The sequence below is a fragment of the Dermacentor andersoni genome, chromosome 5, assembly GCF_023375885.2.
Source record: "Dermacentor andersoni chromosome 5, qqDerAnde1_hic_scaffold, whole genome shotgun sequence".
In the NCBI taxonomy this organism is placed as follows: Eukaryota; Metazoa; Arthropoda; class Arachnida; order Ixodida; family Ixodidae; genus Dermacentor; species Dermacentor andersoni.
In genome coordinates, this window is record NC_092818.1 from 133,400,936 (window position 1) to 133,416,105 (window position 15,170).

At 47.0% G+C, this 15,170-nt stretch overlaps 2 long non-coding RNA genes across 4 annotated transcripts; one reads left to right on the forward strand and one right to left on the reverse strand.

Annotated features, from left to right (window-relative positions):
* Window positions 1–4,324: 4,324 nt before the first annotated feature.
* LOC140218541 (uncharacterized) lies at window positions 4,325–10,618 on the forward strand. 2 transcript variants are annotated; one of them, XR_011894800.1, is made up of 3 exons: window positions 4,325–4,404; window positions 8,832–8,919; window positions 9,993–10,618. It is a non-coding gene; the product is annotated as an uncharacterized lncRNA (long non-coding RNA). The 2 variants fall into 2 exon arrangements; XR_011894799.1 differs by lacking the exon at window positions 4,325–4,404 and having other exon boundaries at window positions 8,220–8,919.
* LOC129385073 (uncharacterized) lies at window positions 5,366–6,868 on the reverse strand. 2 transcript variants are annotated; one of them, XR_008612621.1, is made up of 2 exons: window positions 6,416–6,868; window positions 5,366–5,647 (listed from the first exon to the last, which is right to left on the reverse strand). It is a non-coding gene; the product is annotated as an uncharacterized lncRNA (long non-coding RNA). The 2 variants fall into 2 exon arrangements; XR_008612620.1 differs by having other exon boundaries at window positions 5,366–5,666.
* Window positions 10,619–15,170: the final 4,552 nt, after the last annotated feature.

Below are 15,170 nucleotides of genomic sequence, written 5' to 3' on the forward strand. Positions count from 1 at the left end.
GCTTACGTGATAGGACCTTCAGGATGTTAAGTGTTTTGTTTGCCTTAGTTTTTACGCTGTTAATGTGGGCGATGAAATTTAGTTTATAATAAAAAATTACTCATAAAAACTTTTGTTCGCGCTTAACTGGTAGTGAACTCTGATTTTGATTGAGAGCTGGGTCCAGGTGTATGGATGGATGGATAGAACTTTATTGTACGTCCGGCAAGGTTTAACGCGACCTGGGCTCAGGTCTCCCACGGGGGAACGTCAAGGCCCTGCCTCAACGCCGCCTCACGGGCTTGCTGGACTGCCCATGTCTGGATTCCGAGGCCTGAGCTAACCCCCTTTTTTATGAAAACACGACTGCCTCCATTTTTTTGTGTAGAAAAAGGTATCCATTTTTATCGGCCATTGTGTCAACTTGTTTATTGTTATCTGGATTTACTTTTCGCATGTAGACCTACTCGAGGCGCGGCATGCAATTTCAAGGTCATCGACGTATAAAGAGTGCATAATGTTGTACAGTATAACTGAATTTATGCAGTTCATCTTCACCACGAACAGCGTTAAGCTTAATACGCAACCCTGTGGTATGCCACTTTCTTGGACAAAAACTCGGGACAAAGTTGAACCCAGAGGAACTTGAAATGTCCGGTTTGATAGAAAACCATCCATGTAGTTGAGTATTCTGCCACGTATTTCTAGTGTTGCTAAATCTCGTAAAATACCATACTTCCATGTGGTGTCGCATGCTTTCTCCAAGTTTGTAAAGGAATGTCTCACGTATGGCATGTTCAAGACGAACAAGATGGTCCATTGTTGAGTAGCCTTTCTTTTAACCGCACTGGTGAGTATTTAGTAAGTTATCTGTTTCGAAAACGCATATTAATCTTATATTTATTATGCTTTCATATGATTTTGCCAGGCAACTTGTTAGTGCTATAGGTCTATAGCTGCTGGGAGTATCTGGTGACTTTCCCGCTTTCAGGAAGGGAAAGTCACCCGCTTTCCCGCTTTCCCGCTTTCCCGCTTTCAGCCTGAACACAGCATAGCGGTAGCAGGCAACGTGGCCCGTCTACCTTGTGACGAAGAGTGCACACTCGAGAGCAAAAGTTTGGTTACCAAATATGCCGCATATTGTTTTTCTTTGTTTTTTGTTGCAGCCTACCGACGCTGGTTGAAATCAAGTGTTGCAGCCCACGTGCACCTTTTCAACCAATGTGCTGCATTGAGGCAATTCCCCGTTGCGTGGCTGTGCTTAAAGAAATAATTTTTTCGTTGGAGGCGCGGTCTCAAACTATTGCTCGTGCGCGTACATTTCTGTCAACTTGTGCTGCTGGATGACAGTGCTTTACCGAAATGAACACAATGGTTGGCGCGTAATTTAAAAAAAAAACTATGATTTATGGTGCGGAAGCGCAGGTCTGTAAAACCGAACACAGGCCGGAAGAAAAGGTCAACACCAACGCTGGCCATTTCCATTGTCCTTTTCGTTCCTTGTGTCCGTGTTTGCACGCCTGCCTTTGCGCACAATGAACACCGACCAACTTGCTCGACCTTCAGTGATTCTAGGATGCAATTACGTACATGCCTTCTGCAGGAGCGTGAAGGGACCGCCTCTCGGTACTTTGCCCCGGCGACGCATTTTGTTTTGTTTTCCCTTTGCTGATGAATCATACCCACTATGGCGGACTGGCCGAGATGCGGCTGGAATTATAGGAAAGCGCTTGTTATTAGCTGGAAAACAACTGAGATACGCGCAGAGAATTCCAAACAATTAAAGATAGCATACCGTACTAGAAATGTTGCAAGAAAAATTGCTTTGAATCAACCGGAAGTTCTTCGAAGGCTGAGCAACCGTCGCTAAGTGGTTGTGTTCAAGGGAGGAGGCGCTCAGAGAAAGAATCTCTGGCATTCAAAAATTCGCCACAATTTGTCTAAATGCTATTTCTAAAATGTTCTTTCTTCATATCGAAACGGTGATAGAGTAAGAAATAAATTTATATCCCCTCGTTTCCCTAGAATGGGCACAGTGAGGAGCCAGACCAGCTCTGTGTTTATAAGAGTTTAAGGAAGGTATTCGACAACGTGTGTAATCGACAAAAACTACCTGATGATTTTTTTTTTCAGAATGAAAGAAATTTCGGCGTCAAAGTGTTGATACCCTCTTTTGCTGTCTTCTTGTTCCTCACTTTATCATAGTGCCGAGAGAGAAAAAACGCTATTTATTAGAAAACAGATTTTTAACCGGCGTGTATGCAACCGCTGACCCGCTATGCCATAATGCAGAGTAAGGCACACGGAATTTAGTATGTGCGAGATCGCGTCCGACGTGACATCGAGCTTCAGACACGCGTATCGATGCAAAATAAGCTGGTTTGCTGCAATTATCGATATCTACATGCATAAAGCGAAAACTATGCGTACGTGCATGCGTGCGTGCGCGTGCGTGCAGTACAACTTTCTCGTTTTCTGTTTCTTCTTTTGGGGGAATCCGTATTCCCAGTGCTCATGTGACTTCACTGTGTATATAAAAGTTGTTTTGCTTCTAAAAACATCCGAGTCGAGAGTCCAACGTCTGCCCCGTTGCTTCTTTCATTCCAGTTCGTGTCTCTCTTGGTGCTGTGTTACTTAAGATTTATTCCATGTTAAGATATTCTTCACATTAAGAGGACAAAATGGAGATAGGCAGGCCATGTTATGCATAGTAAGGAAATCCTGTGGTCTATTTGAGTTAAAGAATGAGGTGACGTCGAAGACGATAGTGAACTAGGTGGTGGGGTGCAGTTAGGAAAACTGCATGCCTAAGGTTGGGCAGTTGGCACAAGACAGAGGAAGTTGCCGATCACGGGAAGAACAACAACTGGCTTCTGCGCGCCGTCTTGCCTGTCGGTTGGTGGCCCTTTAGGCACCTTCTTGTGAACTGGGCAACGCCCCCTCCCATTGTGTATGCTCCGTAATTTCTATGTTTGTCTTTTGTGTATATGTCGTGCATGCCATTGTGATGTGGTCTAAGGTTGGCGTGGCCCCGCACCATGGACATGTGTCCGTATATCTTTCGGGATGAATTTTATGGAGAATGTGCAGGCTGTTATGCGTATAGGGTCGCAGCTTTCTCCATATAACCTGTTCTTCCTTACTGCGATTCTTATCTGGGGGTGGTAGTTTCATTCTATTTCCTCTGTGATAGTTTAAAATTGCAGAGTAGTTCTGGTCAATCGGGATCAAGGCGTCAGAGGCGTCCTGTGAGCACCCGTTGTGTGTAGCATGCGCACCAGCTACTCTGTCAGCCTCTTCGTTTCCCCTGATTCCCTCACGACTGGGTAACCATAAATGGTGAAATCTTGCTCGGGGTTTTATATCTCGTATAATCCTATAAGCTGCGGTGCATACTCGTCCCCTGAGGTAGCTTCTGCATGCCACTTGAGAACGGTACCGTTCTTTTCCGCCTGCCTGGGTATCTTGCCGCGTGCACGAAGAGGGAGTTTGGTTTGTCTCCGTGCGTTTCCTCAATGTATGGAGCTCTGGCTTCTCTTCTGCCTGCATGTAGAGTTGGGTGAATATTTCTAGGTATGGGCGCCACTTTGATGCTGTTTCTCATTCTTGTGGGGATGGGTTTAGCTTGGTTGTGTTTTTCTAGGAGCTCGTAATACCCGAGTCTGCCAAGGAGTTTCCTACCTGTAGTCGTTTGTGCGAGTCTGTTTCTTTGAGTTATCAGTTGAGCTTCTGCCAGTTCCTCGAACGTATTATGAATCCCGAGAGACATGAGTTTTTCGGTTGAGGCGCATTGTGGCATTTGTAGGGCGATCTTGTATGCTTTCCTTAAGCACGAATTGATCGCATCCCTCTCTGTTTTCGTTAGCTGGTAATACGGCAAGCTGTAAATGAAGCGGCCAACCACCAGACTTCCGATTAGGCGAAGAGTGTCTGATTCCATCATCCCCGTCCTTTTCGTGGCTATCCGCTTTATCATTCTTGCGACTGGTTGTGTTGCCGTCTTGATGAGGTTAAGCCCATATTGGCAGTGTTGATTTGGTTGTAGCCACATGCCTAGTACCCGGATTGTGGCCTTCTCAGGTATTGCATCATTTGCAAGTCTGATTTCCAGTTTAAGGGCAGGGTCCGTCAGGACGTTACGATTCCCTTTGCCTCTCCAGACTCATATAATCTCCGATTTCTCTGACGCGCCGTGCAGCCCTCTGGCTCGCACGTATGTCTCGATTTCACAGCCAGCTGCTTGTAATCGTTCTTCTTTTTCACATAGTGACCCGGTGACAGGCCTTCGTCCTGCAGTAATGATGATGATGATGATGATGATGATGATGATGATGATGGTGACGATGACGACGACGACGACGACACCAATTCAACTCACTGAGAGGGAATCTGCAAAGCTAACAGCAGTGGCACGGTGCTTTCAAGGTAAAGCAATGAAGGGGGCTAGGCTAGTTGGTGAACGTTCATGATTATATTGCGCTCAGTTTTACAAACACGATATTAAGGAAGGACAGGACGTGGACGGACGCAGCGCGATTTCGTGTCCGTCCACGTCCTGTCCTTCCTTAATATCGTGGTTGTAAAACAGAGCGCAATATAACCATGAGCTTTCAAGGTATTTGCACCCTCTCTGCTCGTAAAGTGATCTGCTAACCCTGTACCAGGCTAAGGCCAACGTAGCAACACCCGCCGCGGCACCGTTCCGAACTAAGGAAAAAAATATTTGCATTAGCTTTAGATGCAGACATATTGACACGCGTATACATTATTCATGGCCGATTCTACGTTAATCCGAATTCAATTCTACTTCGCTTCTATTTCAATGCCATTTCTTGTACTTAGTGGGCAGAGCGGAGCTCCGCCAGCGTTATCAATGCGATCAGCCGGCCGTGAATCGCGGGTGATAAGTGGCATTGAACTGAGTGGAAGGAATCACCTAATTACACTGGCCTAGCTCTCCCCGGTGGCCGTTTTCCACCGGCTAACCGCTGTTGCAAAGTTATCGCTCGACACAAAGGTGCGCGTACGCAGATTCAAAATTTCCTAGATGTTATCACCGATTGTCTAGAAACAATACAGAAGGCTACTTTTCATAAAGTTCTCCTTCAACAAGTGAATAAAAGAGAATTCTTGACAGATGGCATACGATGCATAAATGAAAAATGAGTCCACAACTAACCGTCGGTACGTACAAAGAGAGTAATATTGGAGTAATGGCCAGTCACTCCAAACCTTAAGTTAAAAAAACAGCGAGTTTAGTATTTTACTTTTACACGCGGGTGTACCTTCGAGATGAACACACGATTCGCTACGTTTTCCGGGTAATCTCTCGAACGTTTCATTCATTGCGCATATACCCAAAAGAGTGAGACCACTAGGAAGTCCATCGGGAAATAAGACGTGCGTTATTATTTGGTTGGCGAAGCCGAGCCTGTTCCATCACGTCGATGAAATGCGTCGTTCCACGCACTGCACCGGGGTCGACTCGCGGCGCGGTCGAGTTGTCACAGAGCAGTTGGAGTGGCGTTCGCGAGCGAGCCCATCGCGTGGCTGCCCCAGTCGTGCATAGCCTGCTGGCCGCCTCGGGCTCGCACGGCGCCGGTGCGCACCAGGTAGTCGATGAGCAGTAGCAGCGTGCCCAAGATGGCCGTCAGTGTGACGCCGATACCTGTGACGCAGATGAAGTGCTACGAGACGAGTGCGTCGAGGGTAGAAAGCAAAACGAACGTTAAAAAAAATACCACGACAGTTTCAGCATTTCCTGGGTGGTATTAAAAAATGAAAAAACTTAATGTGGATTGATCGAGTAAAATTTAAAATTAGAACAAATGGCGAATTTAGGCACTTGATCGACTGGAAGTAGAAGCCAAATTCTAAACAGCTGAGCGAATCTGCCCGTTTTCGCGTCTTATAGCATGCAGACACCCACTGAGAGTTACATGCGACCGCTGAGTACAGAAATAGTTAAATGAAGGTCGCAGGTAGCGGGTTCGGTCCCCACCGCGGCGGCCGCATTACGACGGGGACAGAAGGCGAAAACGCCCGTGTGCCGTACATTGGGCGGACGTTCAAGGACTCAAAGTGGTCAAAATTAATCAAGAGCCCCTTAGTCCGGCGTGCCTTATAATCAGACTGTGGTTCTGGCTGGTAAAACCCCAAATTTTATTTATTCACCTTTTTAAATGATGGGCAAATCACCGAAACGGCGTTTCCAATGTCACTTTGCTTAAAGCGGAGATCATCCTTCGAGAGGAAACGGGAAAGAAAAGTTGATGCACGGTATCGTTTTCACTGCAAAATCGAGCATAGTCTGGAGGGCTCTAGAACAGCATGCGGATAAGTAAAAATTTAGTGACCCAAATGTACAAGAAAACGAAGGGTATCTCTTCGCCTTTCTACGCGAGTGGCGAGCGTGACACAAAAGAGCTGTACTTACAAATTCGCTCCCGAATAGTCAACGGACTGTCGTACGCGCTTCTCGTCCCCTCGTACATTTTCTTCTTCTGCGTCTTCTTAGCACATGAAGAACACGTGCCGCAGAACTCGCGCCGTAGTCCTCACCTTTATCGTCAACATGATTAAAATGGCCTCGTGCGTGCAGAGGCAAGGCGAGATGAATGCATTGAATTGCATGGGCTGATAAAACGAATAAAAATGATACTTTACAGACACACAGAAGAGGCCGCAATGCACAAGCATCGACGGATAAGACGATAGAGGAAGCGATGGCTTCTTACCGTTACCGAGATTTTGCGAATAATAAACGCGATCACATGCCGAAACAGACGTCGTAATACAGCTGCTCGAATGCGAAGCGCGGAACTGCGTGGTTACCGATGTCGTCTTTCTTCTTTTCTCGTACGGCTACGCTCCTTTCAAAACTGTACCAGAATATTGAATAACAGCCTTTTTTTTTCTTGTATTCTGCGGGGAAAACATGAAATGTGGAGAGGGAAGTGAAAGTAAGGGGCCCATTCGGCGCTTTCAAACGACCAAACCAACTGAAATCAGTTAACTGCCTTACAGTCAAGAGAAGCTATAGTGACTGACAAGGGAAATACTGAACCACGTTCGTTTGTTCCCTTCAGCTTGGTACTTACTGGTTACGCCTTGCCCTACATCAGTTCTCATAAACACAACTACGCAGCCGCAAGTAACAGAGCACCTCCATAGGATCATCTGCCGCAAGTATGGTTTTTCGGTATAACCGGCATGAATTAAAGGAACTGTCGCTATTAGGTTCGGCCCACTTGAATGTAAAAACACGATGAATTGGCTTAGCTTTGAGTCGAGTTGAGGTTTCGTTGAAAAAAGGGAATCCACACTTTTCTGACTCGCTTCCACCGCGAATAGCACCAACTGCGCGCAGCAGTTTTTTGTGTTTTAATTAACAGCCTGAATTGAATTCTGGCGTCATGCCAAAACCACGATTTGATTATGAGGCACGCCGTAGCTGAGGACTCCGGATTGATTTTGACCACCAGCGGATCTTTAACGTGCCCCCAGTGCACGGAACACGGGCGTGTTCGCATTTCACCCCCATCGAAATGCGGCCGCCGCGGCCGGGATTTGATCCCGCGACCTTGTGCTTAGCAGCGCCACGCCATAGCCGCTAAGCCACCGCCAAGAGTAAATTAATTAACAGCATGCCTCGGTATCGCATTTTTTTCTTAAATTGCCCACCTGCGCATCCACCTGCCTCACTACCATTCCATTTTCTCCAGCTGGTTCTACGTTGGTGTGTATAGCATTCTTGGGCACCACCCCTTCTCGCGGTCGCGACGGCACATCTGCGCTTATTGTGTTCAAACGGGGCGCTTTCTGTCTGCAACGGCAAGTCGACATCAAACGACTTGTCGTCGCGCTGTACCGCTTATTCATGAGAGGCTATCTACTCGTCATCAACTACGAGCGCAGCCCTTATATCACCCCCAACCCCTCCCCACCCCCCGCGTAGTGCGACGTGATCAAACCTCCCGCCAGCTACGCGATTCTCTTGTAGCCGTTGCAGCCATTGCACGCGGGCCGTGCGCCATCCCGATGTTCCACCTGTTCGACGGCTCTCTCACCAATTGCGTCCTACGATGGGTTCATCAATCAAGCAAGGCGACAACCCGGTGACAATCCGCCATCTTCTGCGCAGCAAAAGTAACCGAATCAATAATGCAGGATTTAGCTCCGCAGTGTGTCGAAATACGCCTTGGATGGAATCCGCTATACCTGTACGTCGTGCCCGCATTATAGGCGAACGTGCTTTGTACACGACTTATGGATCGCACACTTGGTCGAGCGTGCTAGGCGTGCAAGTGTGCAAAGACACTTGATCAGTCGTGTTAGCCCTATCCTTTGGTCATTCATCTTTCCTTTGTTTTACAGATGTGCGAGCCAATTATTTCGATCACGCATTATTGATCACGATCAGCACAATTACTAGTGATCTCTTACACCCTAATGTCTCGGCTGCGGCTTTGTCAGAGGGGTCGTGGAAGAAAGTGTAAATTACAGCTCATGATCGGCTAAGGAAAGTATAGCGCAGTGGGCCACGTCACGACGATCCAGAAGCCACCAGCCATCTAAGGCAAGACTAAAAGCGTGACAATTAAGTCAGCGTCGTCTTGGAAATCATGGTGGCGTCCACGGCCTCCCTCTATCCCTATAGCGTTGAATCTGCAGCAACGCATAACATTAGTGCCCACAGTATCTACTAATCCAACAGGAACACTTTATAGAAAAGGGAAAGAGTGACCGCACGTGCCTGCCACAGTGAACGGCGTTGCGCCAGCACGCGTTTTTTTTTTTTTTTTCACTTCGTTCAAGCACGCCGCGCGGGTTCGTGCTTGTGCGCCCCGCAGGTATCAAAGAGGAAGAAGAAAACCAGGAAGGAGATGATGCATCCTGAAGCCGGCGACGATCAGAACCTCACAGCGTCGCAAATAGCCTGTACGTACGAAATCTACCACATCTGGTCTGCATGCTTGTGAGTGCAAAAAGCGTGCTCTTTACTAGCCTCTCGTGAGCCAAATTATTTGCCGACTAAAAGAAATGGCGCGAAGCATTCTTTGCTTCACACCAGGCACTTCTCGATAGGTCGCTTATAGGTATACGCTCCTGTCTTCAAAAAATATAGTTATATATATAAGTGTCCAATGGCGGGATCGAACCAGGGTTCTTCGGCACAAACCCGACGTTTTACGCGCTTTCGTTTCCTGGTTAATTCTTTGTTCTTCCAACATGCACACACATGTGTAGTGTGGTATGGTACAACTGCTCGAGCTGCTCCGCGCTTGACTCAGGTAGCTCAAGGTGTTTCCCTCGTAGCTTCGTTTCTGCATAGGCTGCCAGCCATCCACGGGAGCTGGAAAATTTGGAACGCTAACTAGCGCTTTCGGACGATCGGAGCGTACTCCGCGCCGAATAGCAGCGATTTACCTCAATAAAAGCGATGGTACGCGCGGACATGCGCGTCTAGGACGCAGGAATGGATCGTGCAAATAATCTTCAACCCTGCACGAGTGACCTTGGCGTGCGTCGCGCCGCAATGCAATAAGTTGCCTATATTAAAACGAAATCGTGCCAATTTTCTTCGTACTATACCTCCTTCGGTGTCGCCCCAAGGCGTAACGAAATTGTTGTTGTTGCATCTTTACATTTCTTTGGCAGAGTGCAATATGAGTCAGCGTGCCTCTTGTCGCTTTGCTGCTGTCGTCATACACAACATCGAGTCGGGCAATAACTCGCCTTACACAAACACGCCCGTGTCCCGTGCAGTAGGGGCACGTTAAAGAACTTCAGGCAATCAACATTAAATCCGGAGTCCCCCACTACGGCGTGCCTCATAATCAGATCGTGGTTTTGGCACGTAAGAACCCCAGAATTGTAATTTATTCTTTTACATGCGTTCCATCATAACATTCCGTTTACTGTCGTTAGACCCGAAAGGTGGGACTGGGTAACAGCTTACCGGTCTGTCTGCTCTCTTTTTTTTCCATTCCCGGTTGGTGCTGCCGCCGCAGTCATGGGAGTGGTGGTGGCGTCCATCGCGGGCTCGCTGCTTCTCCTCGTCGACTACCTGCTGCGCACGGCCGGCACGCGTTCCTGCACAGGCACAAAGCCCTGCTACCTGTGGACTCGAGTCGAGCGCCCAGAAGTGCGCAACGTCTCTACGCCTCTCTCCACTCTCCCCCCACTGTGACACCATGCCCTCTCAGTGCACGAATGCCTCTGGCCGCCAGTGCCCGGGCCTGGCACTCGAATCAGACCTCCTGTTGACGGCTGCGATGCTCGGGGCACTCGAGCATGTTTATCCCGTGCCATTTGCTCTGTGATTCTTCGCTTTCCTTTTTTCATGACTATCGACTTCCAACGATCGCCGCTTACCGATTCCTGCGAGGACAAGTGACATTGAAGGCTGTTTTTTTTTTTTTAAAGTCTGCTACACAATACGCGGTTGCTATTTTGCAAGATAGGACGTAATGTACATATTTCATTGCAACGAAAACTTTTTATAATTGCAACCAGGCTGCATGATCGTTTCTTTTTTTCTTTTTCTTTCTTTAGTTTGCATAGCGCGCAGTACACATTCTAAGGAATCGCTGAATTAAAATCGCTGCTCTTGCATCTGCGAGCGGTCATCACTGTTTCCGTTGTTCTCCACTCCTAAGTTAGAACACAGGTGTTGCCTTCATTGCCTGGATTGGGCGACCAAGGCAATGTTCATAGTGTTATCGTTACGCGAGAGCGTGGCGAAGAATCGTTCACAAAAGTTGCGGAACATGCAGCGTTAGGAGGAGCGGAAATTTTTTTTTATAATGCTTTTCATTCAAACAGGGCCCGATTGGCCACACATCGTTGAAATAAATTACTAGCTACAAAGTAACAGCATTTGTAAACCAAACTTGCGCACGGATAATCACATATGGTTGCTGTAAGTAAAGGTGTAGCCGAACGTGGACGTTCACGTTCGGGGCACCTTTCGCAGAATACCCGGAGGCATTTTTTGCTCGGCACGGCGCCTTTATTCGCTCTTCCAAGACTATGATGCTTGTTGCAGGGAGAATATTTAGGTATTCTTTGTTATTTGACCACGCAATTCCGCGAAGCCTGCTACCCGCACATCTGTAGGCCGGTGGCCACATACAGCGGTGTGAGTTGCGGATGCCTTCTTCCTTTCCCACAGCGGCAATAGCGCGAGAGGAAGTGGGAGAGGAGGAGGGTTCAGTAAGCTACTGGCAGACCAGATGTATACCGACAGATTAAGCAACACGCTGCAGCTATCACGAAACCGGCGAGGTAGGCAGTTAAATACTCGCTTTAACTTTCTTGCCTGCCTCTCCTGCGCAGGAGCTTCTGATCGCAATCCTTACTGGTGGATTAGCGGCACATGATGGGCGCATGCTGTACTTATTTTACAACAAAACTCTTCAGTGAACTTGCAAGACTGTTGCTGGCGGCGATAGTGAAGGCTGGCGGCGTGCTCGGCATCGAATGCCAATCAATGAGCCAGCAGCGCAGCCTGCATCGGAGCCCCCGATTTGCTTGGAAACGTAATTTTAAAAAGAGTTGTACAGTTGCCTTTCGTATACCTCGCTCTAATCCACAACTTCTCTTAAACAGTAATTTGCAATTTTGTTTGTCTTCGTGCTCAACGGGCTCTCCTTTTGAAGTCGGCTACGAAGAGACCCAATTGACAAAAATCTTGCGGCCGTTTTAAGACAACGTCTTCCTTGATGATTAACTCCCACTTTTCCGTATGAAGTAGATCTTTTTCTAACCTCTTTCTATATTCTAACGAATATAGCGCAGTCTAAATATGAGTGCCACTGGGGCCGCTGGGAGGAATAAGAAGATAACGACTGTGATTATTATTATCGCAAGCTGCCACGACGGCAGCTTGCGTTTCGAGCATTTCTGCAATTTATCGCTATAAGCCTGGACACCAACAACTCGGCCGATGCTCTTTAACGTTGCCGATGCTCCGTCTTTCAGTAGACACGGGCGAGGAAAAGCTTCCTTCTGATAGAGGCCAGGGCTGCTACATACTCTGCACACTGTCAACTTCCGCCATAATGTCGAATTCGCCATCTAATCAGCTCCAATTGGCCTGCAGGGCCGGAGGCTGCGGCCTCTCTGATTGGTTCGAAATGCCGCCATTACAGAATCCGGCAATATGGTAGAATTTGACAGTGTTCATAGTATACCCCAGTGCCGCGACGGTGACAGTGGCAGGAAAATGACGGCTGCGTGAACCAAGACCTCGTGAATCCCGTCCAGCTTACTTAAAATTGGCCCGACGCTTCGCCATGTCTTCAAAACACCCAAGAGCTGGAGAAGCCATGAAATACCAGGGTGTAATAGCCTGTGCTTTGGCCCAGATGGTGCTATTTCCGAACACGATTACCAACTTTCTTGGCCTTATCAGCGGGCGACATTTGGTGGAAAGTTAGCTTGGTGTGTGTGTTCAGAGCACAAGTGACTCTATCTTAGTTACCACTGCCTTTACTTCCCTGCTGTGGCGTAACGACGGGTGTACCCGCCAGCTACAAAGCAAGGAGCATCGTTATGAGCCATAGCTTAATCTATAAGGCATGTTTCATTCTAATCAGCTGGTCATTTTTTCTTTCGAATCTCTCAGGTGCAGTTTTCTTGACGCTAAAAACTTCCCCATGCAAGAACATTTCAATATCTGTCCACATTCCTGCCAATATGCATGGAATGGTAAGCGCCTCATTGAGCACCAGCAAAAAAAAAAAGGAAATTTCTTATATCATTTTCCGCTGTCCGGAAATTTCTTATTGTATCCAACCAAATGCCCTATTAAAGTTGTACTTTTTCTTTTCCTTTCTTTTTCTTTGCGTGAATATTAATTATTTACTATTGATTCCTGCTACTATTATTCCTTTCATTATAACACCTTTTACAGCACTTAGTTGACAGAAATTCTGAGATTTTATTTTTCAGTAGATCTTGGAATAATCCACCCATTTCTTGGCCACTTCCCTATAGTGGGCTGGAGCTACATGTTCGATAGGCAACAATAATAACAACAAAATGTTTGCCATTTCCCCCTCTTACCTTCAATATTAAGCCGTTTTGAAGCCTCCGTACTCCCCCCGCCCCTACGCGTCTACCTCCGGCTACTGGGTCAATTCCCCGCAGTCGGTAAGCGCCATTTTTTTTAAAGCAGCAAGCAAACAAAAATACAACAAAATTTGCTGCTTATATAATATTACAGGGATCTTTATTTCTGTATCTGCCACGCAAATGTATTTCGAAGTTATTATAAAAGTTCCACCATACGTTCACATAATTTTTCGTTCAAGTTTTTCTCTCTCCTTCTTCCCTTTATCCATTAACCGCCGGCTTCTTGGCCAATTCCCCCGTAGTGGGTAAGCGCCACAGGTGAAGGAACAAGCAAGCAAGTAAGGGATGCCGTCATGGACCTGCAGGTCAGCGTCAACGTTGAACAAACTGTAAGTAATATGCCTTCGTCATTTCTCGCCCGCTTAAATGGCTTGCTTAGCAGGGTATACGGCAGCCGTTGGGCACAGCTGGGCTTAAGCATTTCAATAAAAGCGAGTGTGAGTATTAATTCTTAACATATTTTGCTCCGATTGAAGCAATCGCTTTAAACACTACGCACAAACTGGACATGCAAAACATTCAGAATTACTCATTTCTGCTACATCACGGTTGTAACTCTATTAAGCACAATTACTCGAAACCCTCTGCTACAACGACCTTCATATAGACCACAGTGCAGAACTCAGTCGATCCATCCTGTCATTTCTTCCCTTTGCGTTCGTTTTAGGCGCTGTTCCATCATTTCGCCAGGCTAACCCACTTAGCTGTCCTCAATCCTATGTATAAAAGAGCAAGCGTTACTGTCGTCTGCCATTCCAGCACTTGCATTTCTTTGCAGATATGTGTATCGATCTTATCGAAGGCCAAGTAGGTGGAAATAACATGGATGCACACTACGCGTATCCACAATCGTAGAGTGTATACTTAGAAACCGGCGCCACAGTACTTGCGCGTTGCACTCCGGTGCAATTACGCCGAACAGCTGTTCCAGTCAGACATTGCTTTCCGCGTTTCAATTTATGCTGATGGCCCGTGCCAACTTAATGAAAATACAACAACAACATCAAGAACAAATGAAACAAGCCAAATAAACGACCCTGTACCGTAATTGGAACCAACCACGACAAATGGCGATGTTCTTGGTCCCCCGCTCTCGGGAATGCAGTTACTTTCGCGAGATTTCACGCGAGTAGCTGTGTCAGGAATACTGCCGCTGGTAGCCGCCGGCGTGCCCGGTGCTAGTCCCGCGAAATCTCGCGAAAGTTATTATCACCGAAACTAAACTACTGAGAATGAATGCCTCGCAAAGCGATGTTATACTCACGTCAATTGGTTCGTTTTCATAAGCACTAGCCGGTTATGTTGAATCGGAAGGCAGTCTGACACCCCAGTCACACGGGGCAGGGTCTTCCGATCACGATCGAGCCCGGTCGGGATTTAATTTCTCGGTTGTGGTTGCCTTTCTTCCACAGCTTCTTGCACAGAAAGTAGATACCGACTGAAAATACCCATGTGACACTCGCATGGGGCGGTTCAACCCGCAAGAATTTATGCGAACTAATTTCTAACGCCAGAAATTGATAGCGGCTTCGTGTGTCGTGTTCTCTGTGTGATGTCTGCTTTTCGAGCAGTTAAAAATAACGTAGCGGCCCGCGTTTCGCTGCCGTCCGCTAACCGCCCGCCCTATCAGACTGTATCCAGTCACCGTCATACTTAACCCGACATGCCTTCAGCGCTTTTATGCTTCTCCGGCGCAGGGTACTGGATATTTCTGCTTGAGGTGTCTTGAATGTGCTAACTTTTAACGCGTTTTCCACCCAAACCATTCGATTCTACAGCGAAGCTGTTAATGCGACAAGAAAAGCTCACAAACGTCATATACGAGTTTTCAGGTTTTATTTTTTTTTTTTTTAAATATGGATAATTCTTGAAGTTTAGTTTTGAGGAAATATGGGGGAATATATGCTGGCAAGTTTTGGAGTATGTGCGTCAATTAGGAGTAAAATAAAAATTGCTAAAATCTCGCTTACGGCCCCATTTAGAGGCGTTATATGAATTGCTTACAAAGTTCCCCGCTTCTTTGGAACGAACAAAAAAGGGGAGATTTTATT